The sequence below is a fragment of the Mustelus asterias genome, unplaced genomic scaffold (assembly GCF_964213995.1).
Source record: "Mustelus asterias unplaced genomic scaffold, sMusAst1.hap1.1 HAP1_SCAFFOLD_64, whole genome shotgun sequence".
In the NCBI taxonomy this organism is placed as follows: Eukaryota; Metazoa; Chordata; class Chondrichthyes; order Carcharhiniformes; family Triakidae; genus Mustelus; species Mustelus asterias.
The window spans coordinates 1,520,506-1,528,150 of record NW_027590129.1 but is presented as its reverse complement, the minus strand read 5'-3'; positions in this window follow the sequence as shown (position 1 = coordinate 1,528,150).

The window sequence follows — 7,645 nt, the reverse complement described above, 5'->3', positions numbered from 1 at the left end:
TTAATCTCAGTTGTTTGGGTTTAATCTCAGTTGTTTGGACTTAATCTCAGTTTTTTGGATTTAATCTAAGTAGTTTAGGTTCAATCTCAATAGTTTGGGTTTAATTCCAGTTGTTTGTATTTAATCTCAGTTGTTTGGATTTAATCTCAGTTGTTTGGGTTTAATCTCAGTTTGGATTTAATCTCAGTTGTTTGGATTTAATCTCAGTTGTTTGGATTTAATGTCAGTTTGGATTGCATCTCAGTTGTTTGGATTTAATCTCAGTTGTTTCGATTTAATATCGGTTTTTTGGATTTAATTTCAGTTTTGTGGTTTTAATATCAGTTTTTTGAGTTTCATCTCATGGGTTTTGGTTTTATCTGAGTTTGGGTTCAATATCAGTTTGTGTTTAATCTCAGTTGTTTGGATTTAATCTCAGTTGTTTGGATTTAATCTCAGTTGTTTGGATTAATCTCAGGTTTTTGGATTTAATCTCAGTTGTTTGGGTATAATCTCCGTTTGGATTTAATATCTGTTTTTCGGAATTAATCTCAGTTGTTTGGATTTAATCTCAGTAGTTTGGGTTTAATATCAGTTCTTTGCACTTAATCTCAGTTGTTTGGATGTAATCTGATTTGATTGGGTTTAATCTCAGTTGTTTGGGTTTAATCTCAGTTGTTTGGACTTAATCTCAGTTTTTTGGATTTAATCTCAGTAGTTTGGGTTTAATTCCAGTTGTTTGTATTTAATCTCAGTTTTTTGGAGTTAATCTCATTTGTTTGGGTTTAATCTCAGTTTGGATTTAATCTCAGTTGTTTGGATTTAATCTCAGTTGTTTGGATTTAATGTCAGTTTGGATTGAATCTCAGTTGTTTGGATTTAATCTCAGTTGTTTCGATTTAATATCGGTTTTTTGGATTTAATTTCAGTTTTGTGGTTTTAATATCAGTTTTTTGAGTCTCATCTCAATGGTTGTAATCTCCGTTTGGATTTAATCTCTGTTTTTCGGAATTAATCTCAGTTGTTTGGACTTAATCTCAGTTGTTTGGATGTAATCTGAGTTGATTGGGTTTAATCTCAGTTGTTTGGGTTTAATCTCAGTTGTTTGGACTTAATCTCAGTTTTTTGGATTTAATCTCAGTAGTTTGGGTTCAATCTCAGTAGTTTGGTTTTAATTCCAGTTGTTTGTATTTATTCTCAGTTTTTTGGATTTAATCTCAGTTGTTTGAGTTTAATCTCAGTTTGGATTTAATCTCAGTTGTTTGGATTTAATCTCAGTTGTTTGGGTTTAATCTCAGTTGTTTGGCTTTAATGTCAGTTTGGATTGAATCTCAGTTGTTTGGATTTAATCTCAGTTGTTTGGAATTAATATCGGTTTTTTGGATTTAATTTCAGTTTTGTGGTTTTAATATCAGTTTTTAGAGTTTCATCTCAGTTGTTTTGGTTTAATTTCAGTTTGGGTTCAATATCAGTTTGTGTTTGATCTCAGTTGTTTGGATTTAATATCAGTTGTTTCGGTTTAATCTCAGTTGTTTGGTTTTAATCTCCTTTTTTTGATTTAATCTCAGTTGTTTGGATTTTATCTCTTTAGTTTGGGTTTAATCTCCATTTGGGTTTAATTTCATTTTGTGTTTAATCTCAGTTGTTTGGATTTAATCTCAGTTGTTTGGATTTAATCTCAGTTGTTTGGATTAATCTCAGGTTTTTGGATTTATTCTCAGTTGTTTGGGTTAAATCTCCGTTTGGATTTAATCTCTGTTTTTCGGAATTAATCTCAGTTGTTTGGATTTAATCTCAGTAGTTTGGGTTTAATATCAGTTGTTTGGACTTAATCTCAGTTGTTTGGATGTAATCTGAGTTGATTGGGTTTAATCTCAGTTGTTTGGGTTTAATCTCAGTTGTTTGGACTTAATCTCAGTTTTTTGGATTTAATCTAAGTAGTTTGGGTTCAATCTCAGTAGTTTGGGTTTAATTCCAGTTGTTTGTATTTAATCTCAGTTGTTTGGATTTAATCTCAGTTGTTTGGGTTTAATCTCAGTTTGGATTTAATCTCAGTTGTTTGGATTTAATCTCAGTTGTTTGGATTTAATGTCAGTTTGGATTGAATCTCAGTTGTTTGGATTTAATCTCAGTTGTTTCGATTTAATATCGGTTTTTTGGATTTAATTTCAGTTTTGTGGTTTTAATATCAGTTATTTGAGTTTCATCTCAGTGGTTTTGGTTTTATCTGAGTTTGGGTTCAATATCAGTTTGTGTTTAATCTCAGTTGTTTGGATTTAATCTCAGTTGTTTGGATTTAATCTCAGTTGTTTGGATTAATCTCAGGTTTTTGGATTTAATCTCAGTTGTTTGGGTATAATCTCCGTTTGGATTATAATCTCCGTTTGGATCTGTTCTTCGGAATTAATCTCAGTTGTTTGGATTTAATCTCAGTAGTTTGGGTTTAATATCAGTTCTTTGCACTTAATCTCAGTTGGTTGGATGTAATCTGATTTGATTGGGTTTAATCTCAGTTGTTTGGGTTTAATCTCAGTTGTTTGGACTTAATCTCAGTTTTTTGGATTTAATCTCAGTAGTTTGGGTTTAATTCCAGTTGTTTGTATTTAATCTCAGTTTTTTGGAGTTAATCTCATTTGTTTGGGTTTAATCTCAGTTTGGATTTAATCTCAGTTGTTTGGATTTAATCTCAGTTGTTTGGATTTAATGTCAGTTTGGATTGAATCTCAGTTGTTTGGATTTAATCTCAGTTGTTTCGATTTAATATCGGTTTTTTGGATTTAATTTCAGTTTTGTGGTTTTAATATCAGTTTTTTGAGTCTCATCTCAATGGTTGTAATCTCCGTTTGGATTTAATCTCTGTTTTTCGGAATTAATCTCAGTTGTTTGGACTTAATCTCAGTTGTTTGGATGTAATCTGAGTTGATTGGGTTTAATCTCAGTTGTTTGGGTTTAATCTCAGTTGTTTGGACTTAATCTCAGTTTTTTGGATTTAATCTCAGTAGTTTGGGTTCAATCTCAGTAGTTTGGTTTTAATCTCAGTTGTTTGGACTTAATCTCAGTTTTTTGATTTAATCTCAGTTGTTCGGGTTCAATCGCAGTTGTTTCGGTTTAATATCAGTTGTTTGGATTTAATCTCAGTTGTTTGGATTTAATCTCAGTTATTTGCTTTTAATCTCAGTTGTTTGGGTTTAATCTCAGTTTGGATTTAATCTCCGTTGTTTGATATTAAACCCAAACAACTGAGATTAAATCCAGTTTTTTGGATATAATTTCAGTTATTTGGGTTTTAATCTCAGTTGTCTGCATTTGATATCATTTGCTGGATTTAATCTCAATTTGGGTTTCCTTTCAGTTTGGATTTAATCTCAGTTGTTTGGATTTAATCTCAGTTGTTTGTATTTAATCTCAGTTGTTTGGATTTAATCTCAGTTTTTTGGATTTAATCTCAATTGTTTGGGTTGAATCACAGTTTGGATTCAATCTCAGTTGTTTGGATTTAATTTCAGTTCTTTGGGTTTAATCTCAGTTGTTTGGATTTAATATCAGTTTTCTGGATTTAATATCAGTTGTTTGGGTTTAATCTCAGTTGTTTGGATTTAATCTCAATTGTTTGTCTTTAATGTCAGTTTGGATTGAATCTCAGTTGTTTGGATTTAATCTCAGTTGTTTGGAATTAATATCGGTTTTTTGGATTTAATTTCAGTTTTGTGGTTGTAATATCAGTTTTTTGAGTTTCATCTCAGTTGTTTTGGTTTAATTTCAGTTTGGGTTCAATATCAGTTTGTGTTTGATCTCAGTTGTTTGGATTTAATATCAGTTGTTTGGGTTTAATCTCAGTTGTTTGGTTTTAATCTCCGTTTTTTGATTTAATCTCAGTTGTTCGGGTTCAATCTCAGTTGTTTCGGTTTAATATCAGTTGTTTGGATTTAATCTCAGTTTGTTTGGATTTAATCTCAGTTATTTGCTTTTAATCTCAGTTATTTGGGTTCTAATCTCAGTTGTTTGCATTTGATATCATTTGCTGGATTTCATCTCAATTTGGGTTTCCTTTCAGTTTGGATTTAATCTCAGTTGTTTGGATTTAATCTCAGTTGTTTGTATTTAATCTCAGTTGTTTGGATTTAATCTCAGTTTTTTGCATTTAATGTCAATTGTTTGGGTTGAATCACAGTTTGGATTCAATCTCAGTTGTTTGGATTTAATTTCAGTTCTTTGGGTTGAAACTCAGTTGTTTGGATTTAATATCAGTTTTCTGGATTTAATATCAGTGTTTTGGGTTTCATCTCATTTGTTTTGGTTTAATCTCAGTTTGGGTTCAATATCAGTTTGTGTTTAATCTCAGTTGTTAGGATTTAATCTCAGTTTTTTGGATTAATCTCAGTTGTCTGGATTTAATCTCAGTTGTTTGGGTTTAATCTCAGTTGTTTGGATTTAATCTCAGTAGATTGGGTTTAATCTCAATTTGGGTTTAATTTCATTTTGTGTTTAATCTCAGTTGTTTGGATTTAATCTCAGTTGTTTGGATTAATCTCAGGTTTTTGGATTTATTCTCAGTTGTTTGGGTTAAATCTCCGTTTGGATTTAATCTCAGTTTTTCGGAATTAATCTCAGTTGTTTGGATTTAATCTCAGTAGTTTGGGTTTAATATCAGTTGTTTGGACTTAATCTCAGTTGTTTGGGTTTAATCTCAGTTGTTTGGATTTAATCTCAGTTGTTTGGGTTTATTGTCAGTTTGGATTTAATCTCAGTTGATTGGATTTAATCTCAGTAGTTTGGGTTTAATCTCCATTTGGGTTTAATTTCATTTTGTGTTTAATCTCAGTTGTTTGGATTTAATCTCTGTTGTTTGGATTTAATCTCAGTTGTTGGGATTAATCTCAGGTTTTTGGATTTATTCTCAGTTGTTTGGGTTAAATCTCCGTTTGGATTTAACCTCTGTTTTTCGGAATTAATCTCAGTTGTTTGGATTTAATCTCAGTAGTTTGGGTTTAATATCAGTTGTTTGGACTTAATCTCAGTTGTTTGGATGTAATCTGAGTTGATTGGGTTTAATCTCAGTTGTTTGGGTTTAATCTCAGTTGTTTGGACTTAATCTCAGTTTTTTGGATTTAATCTAAGTAGTTTGGGTTCAATCTCAGTAGTTTGGGTTTAATTCCAGTTGTTTGTATTTAATCTCAGTTGTTTGGATTTAATCTCAGTTGTTTGGGTTTAATCTCAGTTTGGATTTAATCTCAGTTGTTTGGATTTAATCTCAGTTGTTTGGATTTAATGTCAGTTTGGATTGAATCTCAGTTGTTTGGATTTAATCTCAGTTGTTTCGATTTAATATCGGTTTTTTGGATTTAATTTCAGTTTTGTGGTTTTAATATCAGTTTTTTGAGTTTCATCTCAGTGGTTTTGGTTTTATCTGAGTTTGCGTTCAATATCAGTTTGTGTTTAATCTCAGTTGTTTGGATTTAATATCAGTTGTTTGGGTTTAATCTCAGTTGTTTGGATTTAATCTCCGTTTTTTGATTTAATCTCAGTTGTTCGGCTTCAATCTCAGTTGTTTCGGTTTAATATCAGTTGTTTGGATTTAATCTCAGTTTGTTTGGATTTAATCTCAGTTATTTGCTTTTAATCTCAGTTGTTTGGGTTTTAATCTCAGTTGTTTGCATTTGATATCATTTGCTGGATTTAATCTCAATTTGGGTTTCCTTTCAGTTTGGATTTAATCTCAGTTGTTTGGATTTAATCTCAGTTGTTTGTATTTAATCTCAGTTGTTTGGATTTAATCTCAGTTTTTTGCATTTAATCTCAATTGTTTGGGTTGAATCACAGTTTGGATTCAATCTCAGTTGTTTGGATTTAATTTCAGTTCTTTGGGTTTAATCTCAGTTGTTTGGATTTAATATCAGTTTTCTGGATTTAATATCAGTATTTTGCGTTTCATCTCATTTGTTTTGGTTTAATCTCAGTTTGGGTTCAATATCAGTTTGTGTTTAATCTCAGTTGTTTGGATTTAATCTCAGTTTTTTGGATTTAATCTCATTTGTCTGGATTTAATCTCAGTTGTTTGGGTTTAATCTCCGTTGTTTTGGTTTAATCTCAGTTTGGGTTCAATATCAGTTTGTGTTTAATCACAGTTGTTTGGATTTAATCTCAGTTGTTTGGATTTAATCTCAATTGTTTGGGTTGAATCACAGTTTGGATTCAATCTCAGTTGTTTGGATTTAATTTCAGTTCTTTGGGTTTAATTTCAGTTGTTTGGATTTAATATCAGTTTTCTGGATTTAATATCAGTATTTTGCGTTTCATCTCATTTGTTTTGGTTTAATCTCAGTTTGGGTTCAATATCAGTTTGTGTTTAATCTCAGTTGTTTGGATTTAATCTCAGTTTTTTGGATTTAATCTCATTTGTCTGGATTTAATCTCAGTTGTTTGGGTTTAATCTCCGTTGTTTTGGTTTAATCTCAGTTTGGGTTCAATATCAGTTTGTGTTTAATCACAGTTGTTTGGATTTAATCTCAGTTGTTTGGATTTAATCTCAGTTGTTTGGATTAATCTCAGGTTTTTGGATTTAATCTCAGTTTTTCGGAATTAATCTCAGTTGTTTGGATTTAATCTCAGTAGTTTGGGTTTAATATCAGTTGTTTGGACTTAATCTCAGTTGTTTGGGTTTAATCTCAGTTGTTTGGATTTAATCTCAGTTGTTTGGGTTTATTGTCAGTTTGGATTTAATCTCAGTTGTTTGGATTTAATCTCAGTAGTTTGGGTTTAATCTCCATTTGGGTTTAATTTCATTTTGTGTTTAATCTCAGTTGTTTGGATTTAATCTCAGTTGTTTGGATTTAATCTCAGTTGTTTGGATTAATCTCAGGTTTTTGGATTTATTCTCAGTTGTTTGGGTTAAATCTCCGTTTGGATTTAATCTCTGTTTTTCGGAATTAATCTCAGTTGTTTGGATTTAATCTCAGTAGTTTGGGTTTAATATCAGTTGTTTGGACTTAATCTCAGTTGTTTGGATGTAATCTGAGTTGATTGGGTTTAATCTCAGTTGTTTGGGTTTAATCTCAGTTGTTTGGACTTAATCTCAGTTTTTTGGATTTAATCTAAGTAGTTTGGGTTCAATCTCAGTAGTTTGGGTTTAATTCCAGTTGTTTGTATTTAATCTCAGTTGTTTGGATTTAATCTCAGTTGTTTGGGTTTAATCTCAGTTTGGATTTCATCTCAGTTGTTTGGATTTAATCTCAGTTGTTTGGATTTAATGTCAGTTTGGATTGAATCTCAATTGTTTGGATTTAATCTCAGTTGTTTCGATTTAATATCGGTTTTTTGGATTTAATTTCAGTTTTGTGGTTTTAATATCAGTTTTTTGAGTTTCATCTCACTGGTTTTGGTTTTATCTGAGTTTGGGTTCAATATCAGTTTGTGTTTAATCTCAGTTGTTTGGATTTAATCTCAGTTGTTTGGATTTAATCTCAGTTGTTTGGATTAATCTCAGGTTTTTGGATTTAATCTCAGTTGTTTGGGTATAATCTCCGTTTGGATTTAATATCTGTTTTTCGGAATTAATCTCAGTTGTTTGGATTTAATCTCAGTAGTTTGGGTTTAATATCAGTTCTTTGCACTTAATCTCAGTTGTTTGGATGTAATCTGATTTGATTGGGTTTAATCTCAGTTGTTT